Raw genomic sequence first — 16,262 nt, forward strand, 5'->3', positions numbered from 1 at the left:
TCAGATCATTGACATAAATCAGAAATAAAACTGAGCCAAGAACAGATCCCAGAGGTACGCCATAATGTACCTCAGAAGGGCTCTGGAAAAGCGGAAAAATTGAAATAAGCCTACCAAAAAGATATAATTCAAACCAAGAGAAAGCAATTGATCTTTTACAAATATGCGATAATTTCCAAAGACGAATCCGATGAGTCAAGGAATCAAACACTTTACGAACATCTAAAAATAAAGCTACCAGTATATGACCTGAATCTGTTGCCGAATTAATGAAATTCAATGAGCTATGCAAGCATGCTCTGTATAGTGATTCGCTCGGAATCCAAACCGGAGATCCTGGAAAAATTATTTTGCATCCAGAAAACTAAGAAGCATGGATAGTACAGTCCTCTTAAAATTTTTTGCGAAAGCACATAAGAGAGAAAATGATCTTCAAATAGCAAGATCGCTCTAAGATCCCCTTTTGCGCTGCACTGTAACCTCAGCTAGTTTGAGATCTTCCAGGAAAATTTCTGTCGTTAAAGAGAGATTGACAATCTCAGCCAATGGTGACACGATAGCTGGCAGAATGCCACGGATAACCATTGTAGGAATTCTGTCTGGCCCTGAAGACGATGATCCTTTAAGAGTATTCACGATACGAACTACCTCAAACTCAGAAACAGAGTTCAAGACCCTTGACTTTAAACATGAGGGTCCATGATAGGCTCTGAAATCCAAACGAGAAGTTTCATAGCTTGCATTGGAAACAGTTGTCTTTCCTGTATTACCAAATAAGAGGTAAGCTCTAGCTGAACATCTTCTTCTCCTTGAATGGTTTTACCATCGACTATCAGTGTTGTTGGAACTGAAGGCAGAGGGGGAGTAGGTCTAAGAACCAAATTATTTAAATACCATGTCTTCCTAATATCCTTCCCACATTCAGAAAGTTTCCTATGGTAATACTGATACTTAGCCTTCCGATACGGAGTCTTAAATATACTCCTATAGGCCTTGAACCGCTGATGATGAGCTACATATGATGAAGCCTTGTAAAGCTTCCACAAATAATTTTTCCTATTCCAGCTTTTATGGAGATCTGGAGTCATTCATGGATTCAGCGGTGCTATCCTTTCCGAAGAATAGGGCGCTGGACCCTGATGGCAAACAACTAGGATAGTTTCTTTCACTAAATCATAAAAGATATTAAAAGAGCGGTTAAAATCCGAATCAGAAATCAAACTATCCCATAGCTGATCAGTCAGATGGGAAATAAGTATACTCAGCTCAGTATAACCAAAACGGAAAAATGGGAGATTAGATGGTGATGCTATACGCTGCGCTTGATCAGCGCTCTTATATCGGGAAATAGCGGGAAAATGATCAGAAATATCACTAACCAGCACTGAATTATCCAAGACATCTAGTGACGAAAAAATATTATCAATAAGAGATGCATGCGTCTCAGTAACTCGGGCTGGTATAAAAACTGAAGGTAGAGTTCCCGAAGAGAGTATCATCGACAAAAAATCTATAGCTGAAGCAGAATTTCGATCCAGCAGGTTGAGGTTGAAATCGCTCATAAGGATTGGTTCAAAGGGATGCTTTTGGACTGAATCCAAAACCTCTTCCAAAATTTCATAAACGAAGGAATAATTCAACTAGGGGACCTGTAAACCAAACCCAATGCTAAATCCTTACACCCTGTCTTAATCTCAATAAAAAGAGATTTAAAGATTCCTTCCCCATAAATGCTCAAATCACTGCGGACACTGTATACAAGAGGGTCAGCAATTTAAAGGGCAAGCTCACTTCTTGCCATCTGTTTCCTGCTCAGCCTCTCCATCCTATATCCTGGAATATCTAAAAGCATATCCTTATTTGAATCCAGGAAAATTTCACATAATCCAATAACATCAGGAGTTCTACCACTAACGATCCGTTTCAGCTCATTAAAAGATGAACAAAGTCCCTGAATGTTAAGGTGAAGCACAGAGAAAATACCATCTCGTTTATAGGAGGCAGAACCATTTAATTGCGAAACATACTTACTTTTATTAGTCAAACTAGGATCATTATTCTTCTGATTTCTACTTCCAACTGAATTATTAATTACATTTTCAGTATATAAAGGATCATTTTGTAACTCAACAGAACGTTCCCCCAAAGAGTTGTTAGCACCCTGGTCATCAAAAAAAGCCATCAAAATACTTACAGTGGATGGTAGATCCGCTCCGAGACCTAACTCACCTGACCAAAGGTTGTCAACATCACAGCAGAGCTCTGGCATCTATACAAAGGTAACGCTGAAATAATTTTTGTGCACACATGAAACTAAAAAAAAAGAAAAGCCAAAACAATTCAATCTGATATAATGAATAGTGAAGAGGGAAAAAAAGGAAAACAAAGTAAAAAGTAAAATAATAGAGATAAAGATAAGTGAGAAAAAATAAGGAAAGATGTGGAAAAGGAAATAAAGAAAAACTAAGAAACAAACAAAAATAAGGAAAATGCGTTTGTCGATGGATTCATTTGAAGATAAATTCACACACACGCAGGAGCATAATCATATTATTATAAATATAACAATAAATATACCAAAAGGATACTAAAAACAAAGGAAGGAAACCAGACGAGATAATATAAAGCAATTAAACAACAAAAATCAGTTTTCATTTATAATTGAAGGGACTATCGCATTAGACGCACTAAAAGAATACTTTAAGGGATCAAAATAGGTATCCTCTACACGCGTCCAGTTTTTCGCTTTAGAATTTTTCTTAGTTTCAAGCCAAATGTTAATCCCTTTCGAAATAACTCTGGTTTCAGTCACTGTCACTAACGGGGTAGCAGAAGTGTGTAGGCTATATCCGTACGCTAAAAGCTCTTTGCGGTGACTCGCTAGGTATTGAGGTAAATCGTAACTGATACTTTTACGCACATATAGACATCATCAAAAGACAAATAGACTTCATCAAAAGACAACTGAATAGTTAGCACTGACCATGGGTGAGAAAATATTGACATAGAAGCAGGAAAATCTTATAGTCATTAATCAATATTATTTCAACTTAAAATTAATCACAGTCAGTATTCCATACATCTTTTTGATTCTATAAGTCAAGCTTTTCAGTTAGATGAAGGGATTCAGGGACAGGGTGCAGGGTCGTGGGTAGGACTGCCTTGACCCCTGATCTCATGCAAGCCAAAAACTAAACTAAAACTAGGTTATCTAAATTCTGAAACCTGAAAATTCCTAAATTTCCCAAATTTATGAAAGGAACTTCCAGTAGACATGTTTGCTATATTCAGACAATGGATTTAACTCTAAATCCAATGGCATTTTTATTTCTTAGCTATCATGGTAAAGGTGCAGATTAGCTAACCCTAATAAAACAACCCATTTCTTACTGTATATTATTCAGTTAATTGGGCTGTAAAGTTTCAGAGATACTGCCCAGTAGAAGCAAAACATAAATAATTCACTTCTTACTGTATTATCCTGATTCTATTGGGCAGTACTTCCGTGCATATACTGTAGGGTAGAAAATCTGCATCTTTAGCACTATCTCAATATGGTCCTCTATTCCAATTCGCTCAATTTAAAATCAAGATTGTTCTTCTTTACTTCTGGCAGATAATTGATGGTTAGGAAGATACCTGCAATCGACCAATAAGAAATCGGTTATGCCAATGTGATAGTATGGACGCGACAAACCAGATCAGGAGTCTTGAACTCAAAAATGACAGTATTTCCAGCCATGATGTATTTCTACTTAGACTTGTCCCAGGTTAATGTTTGGTATGTCAAAAAATCAGAAAAAAAATTCAATTATTAAACTTGTCCACTTAATTTAATGCTAGAGTTTACCTTTAAAAATGTTCTTATACTTTTTCTTTGACTGATGGAGATCAAAAATTACTCTGTGGACAGGAAGAGTTGACTGCCAGTTGTTATACAAGAGAACAGTTGATGACGATTCTTGGAGAAGCGACTCCCCAAACATCTGAGACGGTCAAACCCCAAACATCTGAAGGACTATTTGACCATCTCATAAACGGATACTTCCCTAAAAGTGAAGTTGTGTAGAGTGGTAAAAGAAAGACACCAGAATGTGCAAAAAATGATGAAACAACTGTCAAAATTCTTTTGAATATTATTCGAAATGAAAGATACTTTCATTCTTACCAGGCTTTGGCACCACGAGGGTTTTGGGTAAGTGTGGCTAGTGAGATGTCCAAGCTGGGGTTCAGTCTTGTAAGACGGCAAGAGATAAAATTACTAATAAAATGACAACACTGAAGGATGCATATCGCTCATATAAAAAAAGCAGTTGCACGAACTGGAAACGGCACTGTTATTAAACCACCATTCTATGACGAGCTTGATGATATTGAGGGGTCTTCACATGCCACCTCCTCCCCCTTGCTAATCGACACTTATGACACTATTAACCCAGTAAATAGGAAGAAGACAGATAGTGCTAAATAAGAAGAATGTACTGAAGATATTCACTTGTCTGATTTTGAAGTACCCAATAGCTCTGGCTCTACTCCAAAGGTACTACCACCAGTACCAAAAAGGGTTAAATACAGCATAAGAAAAGATTTGAAAACGGCACTTGATAGCCTCAAAGAACAGGAAGGCAAATATCGACAAGAAAATTCTAGCTTTCGGGAAAAATTGGTGTCCGTGATTGAAAGGAAAATTGAACTAACTAAAGAGGAGAAAGAGTATAGGAAGAAGCAGGACGAAAAAAGAAGAGCAATTTGAAAAACTACTTAAGGTCTTGGCAGGCGCCGGTAAAAAAAAATAAAAAAAGATCGTCGGAGCGTCTCTTCGTCGGGAAGCGACAAATTTTTTTACTATATTCTTTTTATTATATTTTCAGTTTTATATCAATTTATAGCTGATAATCTTGTACAGATATTTTTTGAAAAAAACTGCCAAGTCTGTACTGCTTTTCCTGGGTAGTCTGGACACGCTATAAGGTAGAGGGATTAGACCCTCAAGCTGAGTAGCACAAACAAACGAAAAAGATTAATGAGATGTTTATTTGACTTACATAATAGCGACTTACATAGTAAACTAAAACATTCGTTCTGCTCTGCATAATCTCAGCAAAGAAGAGTTGGAAGAATGGTTTGATTATGATTTCAATCATGGTTGCAGCTACTGCCACAGTGTATAATGAAGAAAATTATTTTAAAGTAAGTAAATAATTAAGCGCGGAGAATTCATGGCAAATTTCAGGCAATCCTATCATGTTTCAGCAGAGCAACTACTGTGTTGCTGCTGCGAGTGCTTCCTAAAGCAATGGATGATGTGACATCTTTCCGAACAAACTGATCATTTTCGTCAAACCATTCTTCCAACTCTTCTTCGTTGAGCTGGCATAGATTACGCAGAACACAGCAGGCTGTTATTACAAAAGGCACTGATTCCAAACTCAGATCTATACATCTAAGCCTCCTCCAACGTCCCTTATGTAACCCAAAGGCATGCTCTATTGCAATCCGGGTGGAAGAGAGTCTTTTGTTGAAGTTAGCCTGATATGAGATGAGGGAGCTAGCAACCCTATATGGCACCATAAGTTGCTCATAAAGGGGGTATGCAGAATCCCCAACAATATGCTTGCCAGAAGGGACCAGATTTGAATTAAAAGCAAGGTCATATCCAAGTGAACTATTGGCAAGCACTCTGGCACCATGGCAAGACCCTGGGTATCCCACGTAAACGTTAGAAAAGATTTTTTTGGTGTCTCAAACCCCATGAACGAGCTTATTATGATGGCCTTTTCGATTGAAATATGCCTTTTGAAAGGATTTGTCACTACACACAATTTCAACGTGGCACCCATCTATTTCACCGATCACGCCCAGAAAATGTGTTTTTTCAAAAAATTCTGCTTGAGTTTTATCGATGTCTGCTGCATCCTTAGGTCAAATGACAAACCCGGGAGAAAGCTCTGATAGCATTTTGCACATCTGATGAACACATGTGTGGACAGTTGATTTTGAAACCCCAAAACGCTCGGTAGTATCCCTCAAAGAAGACAGGTTTCCTAGGTACCAGAGAGTTATGAGTAAAACCTTGCCAAAGGATAGTCTTCTATCATCAAACTCTGCATGCAAAGGGTAATGCTTCAGAGTTATTGTCTGTTCTGATATGATATCTCGCACGCTTTGAAAAGTGTTCCTTGTCAGCCTGAAGCTTTCTCTGAACACTTAATCAGACATCTGGGATACAAAAGAAATGTAATCATCAATTTTCGGGCGTCCCTGAAAAAGGAAATGATTTTATAACTACCTTTGGAGGAGGTGACAAGGACAATGGGTTTGAAGAGATCCCAATTAGAGAGAAAAGTTGCGGATATTTCTGATATCGAAAGTAAGCATTTGATAAATCCCATCTCAATGCATATGCATCCCTCAGACATTAGTTCCATTTTTAAAGTCTTCAGTCAGATTTCGGGCCAATATGATCAATTTTAATGAACCAACATGTAGAAAAAAAAATATACACCTCAATTTAAGGGGTTAGCAGGGGCGTAACTACCTTCCTAGGGTTGAGGGGGGGGGGCAGCCCAGAATGTTCCGACAAATTTTCGTGTGTGCTGTTACCTGTTTACAAAATATGCTGACAAAAATTTTTCGTATACCTTAACTGCTCGTGCATAAAAATTGCCAAAATACTCGAACAGAAAACCTACTATTTAAGTTAAACAGTTGGAGGTCTTTCTTGTAACTGATGGTTAATGTGGTAAACAAAAGCAGCAAAAAACAGAGTTACAATGGCAAAGAATCTTATATACCTTTGTCATTCTGCTCTTTATCATAGAATCTACTAATAATGGAAACTCTAGGGTATTTATCCCATTGTGGAAAACAGGGCCTTTCTATTAGTGTGTTCTGAAGCAAAGACTATTGGAATCGGGAATAGATCATTATTATTTTTTGACACAGAGACACACAAACTCAGAACAATGCAGTAGTCCTATTTGCACCTCCCAAACTAATTAAAAGTTAACTGAAGCAAGGTAAAAACAGGTTTTTCATTCTAAAATGGATATAAAGTTTAGCATTTTAATTTTCCAAAATCAGTTTCTGTTAATTATATCTTCAATATTTACATCTAATATCACGAAAACTCATATATTGAAACTAACAGGTGACACCAATCATAGCATAATTGGTTTTATGCATTCTTCACATTCAAGTGATAAGCAGTGTAGCCATATAAAATTAATACTTGTTCATTTGACCATTATATCCGTTTCTGATGTGCTGGCACAACCAATAAAGCCTTCTGATTGGTCATATATAAGACAGAATAGAACTGAGGTCTATTTTCATTTTTGTCTTACTATACCTTATGTGCCTTATAATCTATACCTTATGTACCCTATACCTTATATGCCTTACTACACCAATGTGGACAATGTATTACTCTCCTTTAGTGAAAACCAGCCAAAATTTGTAAAATGTCACCTAACGGCTGGATCTTTCAGCCCATCTAATTTTTTCATTAGTGATAAAAAAGGTTTCAGCTGCGATATGGAAGATCAAGCTTTATTTCACATGCGCTTTAAAAAGGTCTGATTCCAAACTTGTACTTAACATTGATTCAATCAAAGAAGGCAAATGAAAATTCACCATGAGCTTTTGAGGAAATTGGGTAACATCATTCATCTCTTCACTTAAAATGAACAAAATTTCATCTTCTAAATCTGAAATATCAACAGTAATTAATAATATATTATTTTTATTTACATTTAAATGTATACATAGATATCTGCATACTCTACGGCTCTTTCTTTGGATACAAAAAGTGACTTTTATGGTTAAAAAACTAATTCATATTATTTTAGTTTTGAAATCACTGGAAGGACAGGCAGTGTAATAAGCTTATGAAAAATAAAAGAAAATAGCCCCTGTACAGTATGGAGGATCTAACAAAATTTTAGCTGAAATTATTTTCTCATCCAATGCAATAAAAAGAGAGATCAAGCGATTTAGATGTTGTGATAAATAGCAATCTAAATGTTTTTAAAAATAACTGAAGATAAAATGTTGTTTGCAAAGTGAACACCAATATGTAAGTAAATATGGTGTCTCTAGTCTTTTAAGGTCCAAACTGTGAGTATTGAGCTCCATTTTGTAGTCCTCTAGCCAGGAAGTGCAATAAGAAGCTAGGGACCAGCTATCCTATGCTTTTGTTTGCCCTTCCTGCTTACCTTCCCCAGATTTCTCCAGGTGCCTGTTTAAAGCTGGGCCAACTCTTTCTGAGCTTACAGTCACATCACTGACCCATATCCTAAACCAAATAAACTGGCAATGCCAGATGTTTGTGGTATTTATACCACTGGCACCAATGTTCGTGGTATTTATACTGCTGGCACCAATGTTCGTGGTATTTAGCCACCAGTGTTATACCGGTAGGCCACAACACCACTGGCGTGGTAATCTACGGGTGTCACCACTTATTGGAGGGGAAAGCCCCGGCCCCAAAATATATTGTGATGCCGCGTCTACCACACCGGTTCTGCAAATATGGGGTTAGGTACTACCCTATTTACAGTATACCCTGTCCCAGGGTATGATAACGCGATCGAGTGTTCAAATGGCCACTTTCTAAACCAAAATGTAACCGCCTTGGGTTACGGCTAGAAAATCTCTAACTCTCTCCTTGGAGGTAACAAACCCCCCTGTCAATAAATAATGACGGTATCTCGTAACACTATTCCAACCCTGCCTGAGTTACGGAAACTAGTGCACGGTTGGTAAAAAATACCATACTTGTATTCTTCCAAAGGGTCACAATAATGACAAAAATATGTTTCACCGACCGGGGTCTAAACGCAGACTAAAAAATAATAATAATAGGTACAGCAACTGTTCATAAGGGTAGACCTTCGCTTGGCCCAGCCAATCATCCCTATCTCCATTCAAAACCAATTCTACCTCTTAGCTTTATCTTTCAATGACTCCAAACCAGGAAGTACAAAAATAGAACTTACTTCAAAGCTTACTTAATGCGACGCCTCTAACTTAGCAACGAGAATTTAGCCTGTCTTTCGAAATTATACTATAAGCAAATGTAATTAAGAAAACGAAAACAGGTCATTTATCTGAAAGGAAAAGAAACAGGGGTGGAACCCCAACACCTCCCCCTGTAAGATAAATGACCGCCCACGCGCCACCTTGGTCCACACTTGCAAACATAAACACAAAACTTCAACTTTACAAAATGAGTGGGCCTTCTCTCTTCCATCAGTCTGTGCTACCACTTTCACCGCTTGTCTCTAGATTAGTTGTATTCAACACGTTTCTACTTTAATAACACCATGGTCTAAATCGTTCAGCCTCCGCGTTAGGCCTGGAATGTTTAAGTTCGCAAGGTTCGTAGATAATGATAATACGTAGCACAACCAAACAGAAAAAAATTTCTCGCTCTTCCAAATTTACATTTGAGAAAAGCAGAGAATCAGTTTCTGGCCTATGTGATGATGCCGGCCATCATGAAAAATTGGCTGTACTAGCTTCTTAATTTCCATCTGTGGAAACAACCCCACATCTCAATAAAAAAAGGTAAATTGCCCCTTGGCATAATTTCAAATAATATAAGGCCGAAAATGCAAAGGCCTGTGAAAACCATAAGGGTACTGGGAATGAAGTAAAATTTTGAGCGAACCATGGATCGTCTTTTTTCTGGGATTTCTCCCCTGGGATAATCAAAAGCAGAATATGTATTGATGCTTATTGAAGTCAAAACTTCGATACTGAATGTGATTTTCTGGAAATAATTGTCAATCCCCATGCAAACTGATTACTATGAGTAGGGCTACTGGACAATGGTGTCGGTGAAGTGCGAAATGACAGGGAGAGAGTATCCTCTAAAGGCTTCAGGTCAGAGAGGCAAAACCTCTGTAAAGGGATCACAACTTGTCCGCCAGTCTGTGCATTGAGGAACAGGGCTATCTTTCGTGACTTCCCGCAGGGGATCTTCCCCAAGGGATTCCTCCCCTTCATAAAGGATCGACATCTCTTTTGAGTTGATAATACTAATCTCAGATTCCTTTTCACATTTTTCTAATTCGACTCGACATTCAATATCTCCCAACTTTCCCCCAACCCGTTTTAGGTCATTCATCTCTATTTTGTAACCATCTTGTTTTATTTCCCATGGGTCTTTTTTATTTCCCATGGGTCCTATGGGTTTATTTCCCCCTATTATTTATGTTATCAAGGCACAGCCCATCCAACCTTTTATTTTTATCCCTATTATTTATGTTATCAAGGCACAGCCCATCTAACATTTTTTTATTTTTCGCCACTGCAGGCTGAATCTTCAAATTTTGTCTCTTTTTTGCATTTCTCTTTTCATCTCTACTTTTCTCAAATTTTTCATTCTCGCAAAATAAAAAATCATCGTTAAATCTGATTTGGACTCCAGTGTCCACCATCTTTGACTGCCTTTCTTTATTGTAGCTCCGTTTAATATCTCTTTTCTCTCATTTACTTCTCTTTACTTTTACCGTAGGAACAAATATTTCGTTATCAAATGGGAACTGAATTCCGACATTTGGTTTTTCATATTGTACTAAAATTTCCCGAACTTTGCGAGAAAAAGCACGTACAATAAATTTCGTCTCCTTTTTCTGGCAAATTTCTAAGACTTAGAAATCAGAAGAGGATTAACATCGAATCTTGAGTAATGCCTTCCTATAATAGACTATGTTTTAGGCCCTTTAAGCATTACTGAAAGCATTTTCCTAACTAAACCTCTTTCAAGATGGAAAAATGTAGCTAAACTTAAATTTTATCAATTTCACCAGCAATTATTAAAAGACTACATTGCAATTGATTTATTGTGAAGTGTATTTTATGGTATTTGGGTGGAATAGTTATAGATGCCTTTATTCTCCCTTTACATGGGATATGAACTCTGATCCGAAGTTGATTTAACTTTGGTAGCATACCTAAGGCAGCAGCCGAACTAATGAGACGTACAGATTGGGTCATTATCAGGGCTAACGGTAGTTCTTATAAGGGTTGTCTAAAACACAATAATTTTATCCCATTAACATATATTAATTCCATATATAGATATTCTACAGGGACTGGCTGTCCCAAGTAGATCACAAGTCTCAGAAACTGCAATAATATATAATAAGATACTTAGACACTTACAAAAATAAGACAAAGTTCCAAAGGTATTTCTAAAAACAACGGACCAGAGATCAGTCCGGCATAAAGTTAGTATAAATTCAAATCTGCCCCATCCCATAAAAAGTTTATTTTATACATTTTCATGAACCCCAACGTCCTTTATACAACTGACGAATTAGCCAGTAGTTGGTATTTCTCAGTTTCCCGTTACGCAGATATTTTACAGGATATATTCCTTATCTTAATAAAAAGTGGTACTTCTAAACTTCTTATTTGCATCTTATATATTTTTACTAAATTAATAATTAACTAAATTAGAAAGCTTTACCAAAATGCTACCCATTTAAAGAAGAATTGTCCCAATTCTCAATGTTTTTCTTTTAAAACAACTTAATTTTGTTTACAGCTATTATGCTGCCATCTTTGGGTCATTATGTGCATCTACCCTCAATGGGTTTCCTTGGGGTCATGTTTCTGGTCCAATATAGGCCATGTTCTTTTTTTGTCGAAGGATTTCAATTTGAAATTCATCCTTGTTTCTCTTTTTCTCTGTCTCTAGGACTGAAAAATACTCTTTTTCCCATCTTCATATGCATCTTCTGTTTTAACTTGACCCCAAGCAGCTTAAACATTATATTAGTGGTTTTGCTTAAATTAGATTTCAAGTTATATTAGAAAAGTTTATGAATTGTTTGAGTTAAAATTTATTCTCATTAATAATTTAATTTATCTGTGTGATGTGGTTGATATACCGTTTATTTTTCGTTTTAGAAATACCTTTGATAAATTACACATAACATTTTTATTTTTTATTTTTCACATACTTTTCCAGCACAAAGCATTTTCACATATTTCAATAACATAAGCCATTTGGGCTATGTAGCACATTCTCAAGGGCTAAATTTGGTTCTGATTTTATCTCACTTTCTAATAAACTTTTAGGAAAGCCAGTAAGACTAGTATAGTCTCCAACATATCAGTCGATCAAGTATGGTTTGGTGTCCGATGATATGAGATAATATTACAGGATACATTTGAAGTGACTTAAAAATTTGTTATTTCCAAAAATCTGTCAAAATATGATGAAAAAAAATGGATCCGAAAGGATGTTACGAAAAATTTGATTTCCAAAAAAATGCTAAGGCTGTATCTAAAATAAATATTCACATTAGAATACATATAAAGCATAAAGTTTTACATATATAGTAGAAAGAAACACTCAACTCCGTGAAGTTTAATTACTTTTATTTACTTTTCTCTCTTTTTATTACTCCAAAAATAATATCCCGCTTAAATCAAAACATTATGTTTCTTGCTGGATTATTCTTTCAAACTTAATACTAAACGGATTATTTCACAATAAAAACTATTTATACGTTGACTCGAAGTCAAACATTTACATATAACATTAAATCACTAGTTAAAACTTAAAGTAAAATAAACATAGTATATATATACAAGCAATGTGTAATAACTTACACAAGTATTGTCTTTATTCGCAAAACTCGATAGGATATTTAACTAATGGTTAAAACTTAAATCATTTAAAAAAAATAAAACACAGTATAGACTAGCATTGGAATTAATTCCAATTATTGTTTTGTTAATTGCTTATGAAGTATTAATCTAGAATACTTCTTGAATGATATAAAAATAAAAACACAAATACTCAACATTTAATTCACTATATTTACATGGATGGTTTAGGTTATATATATATATATATATATATATATATATATATATATATATATATATATATATATATATATATATATATATATATATATATATATATATATATATATATATATATATATATATATATATATATATATATATATATATATATATATATATATATATATATATATATATATATATATATATATATATATATATATATATATATATATATATATATATATATATAACAGAAGTTATGTTGATACATAACTTAATTGTTAAAACAAATAATAATTATGTACTCTAATAATTTATTTAATCACTGCAATATTTATTCTTTGTACAACTTTTAAATAAGTCTGTCAAGACTTTTATATGATAAGTCAAAAATATTTACAAAACAAAAGCAACTCCAACAAATAGATTTATGCACTATAACTGATAACTGTTATCAGCCTCAATATAAGGGCTTGGAAATATTTCATATAACATAACTTTGCTATTTACATTTATATATTTAAAATTTTTTTTTTTTTTTTTTTTTTACGATAACAATTTCCTATTTATAAAAGGTTTTCAAAATAAATTTATAACTGTAATTACAACTATATAACTTTTCTCATATACGACTAGATACATTTTCTTAGTTTTGTTTTATAATTATGGTTCTATATTGAACCCACTCCGATCATTAACTGTCAATAGCTTACTATATGCTTGTTTGTTTATTCAGACTATTTATCGTTTTCATTCCTATATAATTTTATTAAGCACTTGAGACGGTTTTATACGGTTTCGTCCGTAATCTCTCTTTTTTTTTCAGGTTTAATATCCTTTTTAGATAAGGCTCCATTTACAGCTTAGATCTGATAAGCTAAAAATTTTTGCTGTTCACTTTATACCTCTTATGCCATTATCAAATGACTCTTGCCTGTACTCTGAAGGTTTGCTTACCAGGGCTGCCTTCTGGTAGCTCCTTATAACGTTTCCAGGTCATCTTGTCATCAGCTACAACTAAAGGGACTATTATGAAACTGCACAAACAATAATTAATTATTTATAGTATTGCCACACTTTTTGATTTGTGGCCACAATTTTCTCTTGGGCTATTCTTTTTTCAGAAAAGTGGCCCTTCTGCAGAAAATGCCTGGCCTTCATGGCACACAGTAATTCAGTTTTTGACATACAAGTGACAATGACTATTTTCACTTTAACTTCCCAACTTTTAGTGGCCTTGTCTTAGGTTTCAACCTAACTTAAGTCTTTACGGATATTATGTGCTTTCTTTTAATTTTTCATACCATTTTAGTTAATATTCTGAAAACGACACCAACATAAGAGAGCATAATTTTCTCCTGTCTACTTGGAGCTTTTCTTCAATATTTCTGTAAATCTCGGCCCGAGTTAGCCACTGTAACGGTGGCTCCATAGTATTGATGCTACTTATTTTGTACCTATTTAGTACAATTTTCGTACTAGTCTCGTTCAGTCAGTTCAATATGTGCGTATAACAGAGTTTAACTGACTCCATTCAGTTTTTTCACCTTTAATTTTGTCTGGCTATAATTTCAACTTAAACCGTTCTCTTTTTTTTACTCTTTATTTCAATGAAGCCTAAGGGTTTTTTCAAGTCTTTTTCCGATTTTTCAGTAAAATAAGTCTTTTTTTTTAAAACCTATATTTATATATTTCACGTATTTTCCAAAAACCTTAACAAGTTTTTTTTGCTGATTGCCTTTCTATGGTCAAATTCATTATCTCCATATTTTTAAGAGGTGGGGGGGGGTCTAATTTTTGCAAACTGTATTTTTTGAAATTATTTAAATTTTTTCAGTCCGAAAGTGCTTATGTTAGAAAAGTACTGTATTTTTCAGCTGAATTTTAGAGCAATTTTAATAAAGTTTTGCTCTGCGTTTGATAGTTCTCATTTCTTCATAAAAATGTAAGTTTTTACGATATCCTGATTGCCAATTTTATCCTAGCTTTAATTACTATTTTATTTGCCAAAGAAAGAGAGACAATAATTCCCTTGGCAAGGCTACATAGCTTTGAATGTGATTTCCACTATCTGTGGTTTATTGATAAACTTAAATCTGGGCGTTGTATGAATGAATTTCTGTTCATTACTGCAAATTCTTTTGTTGTGTAATGTTATATTTTATTTCCAAAGAAAAAGTGGATACGTTTAGTTTCTGTTAGGTTTCGACGGCTTGGGATTTGGGTGTTTGGATTGGCACAGGTGAAAGCCAATTGTTTAAACTAGGATTCACCTGTGCCAATTCGTTTTCTCAGATCCAATACATCGCTAGAGCTAAAATTATTAACTTGAACTACTGTGGTTTGCTTGTGACGATGAGGTTTATTTTTGGCTTATTTTTAATGGATTTTGTCCTTGGCTTTTACATCCTGGTAAGTTTTTAGGTTATAATTTATTTTCATATTGCTTTTCCTTTCTTTTACCTCGCATTTTTTTTTTTGGCTTTCTAAGCTTATTCTAAGTCACTGTATAACAAATTTTCAGTGGCAAATATACCTATGTCTACAGTACTTCTATGTTATGGAGTGAGTTTTAAAATTGGCAAGTCTGTTTACAGAAGAGTGGCCAATGACGAGACTTAAATCAGTAAAATCCTTAATTCACAGCTAAAATAACAAGCATTTGCTAATCCTCTTCTGCCTTGTAAATCAGCGTGCTATCTTATGGTGTTACTTCCGCATCTTATAACTAAGAATAGCTTGATCCTTTTCCCTTAGCTTAGTAATCAATCAGCAATGAATATACACAGATGTCATATTGTTTGTTGCCAGTTACTTTTTCGGTGATCAATCATAGATTTTGTTTATTTTGGGCGTAAGAAAATAGAATATCTACAATTTTTCAGTAGAGTATGAAAACATCAGTTTTGCATGAAAAAGAAATCCGGGTGCAGTTCCAAGGGTTTTGGTTATAACAGGTACTAAATTTAAACAGAAGTAATGTAGATGAAAATTTAGCGAAAGGTAAATTTAAAATATAAATCCCCAAACAGCTTAAGAAGTTGTGGCTTTCCTTCGAATGTTAAGTTGCCTTTCAGAATTGACACATTGGGAATGTGTGAATTTGCACGGACTGAAAGCGTTTTGAAATTTAACTAATTCGTTTTTCCAATTTACATTTAAGGTTCAGAGTGGCATTACGAAAAAGTGGGACTGTCCTAAAAACTTCATGTCAAAGCAGCAACGAAAAAAAAATATCATTAAAAATCTGGATTTCCGGCATAAATGACCTAAGATGGACCCGAGAAGCGTAAACAAGTTTAATTTAGATGTCTTCGTTACTTAGCATTATCCAAAATTAAATTATTTGATATGAATTTTAAAATGCTGGCTTTTCCAAAACTCTGAAAGAACATTGACCGAAAGCATGATCTCTACTGCTAAGTAAG

The 16,262-nt window shown here is 34.7% G+C and overlaps 1 long non-coding RNA gene across 1 annotated transcript in view; it reads left to right on the forward strand.

Annotated features, from left to right (window-relative positions):
• The window catches only part of LOC148946454 (uncharacterized), a 31,660-nt gene extending 29,387 nt beyond the window's left edge, over positions 1–2,273 (forward strand). The window contains exon 3 of the long non-coding RNA XR_016142507.1: positions 2,104–2,273. This is a non-coding gene — a long non-coding RNA (uncharacterized LOC148946454). The remainder of the gene's footprint in view (positions 1–2,103) is intronic.
• The last annotated feature ends 13,989 nt before the right edge of the window (positions 2,274–16,262 follow it).

This window comes from Artemia sp. Qi Xiang Cuo, chromosome 12, assembly GCF_049724085.1.
Source record: "Artemia sp. Qi Xiang Cuo chromosome 12, ASM4972408v1, whole genome shotgun sequence".
Classification (NCBI taxonomy): domain Eukaryota; kingdom Metazoa; phylum Arthropoda; class Branchiopoda; order Anostraca; family Artemiidae; genus Artemia; species Artemia sp. Qi Xiang Cuo.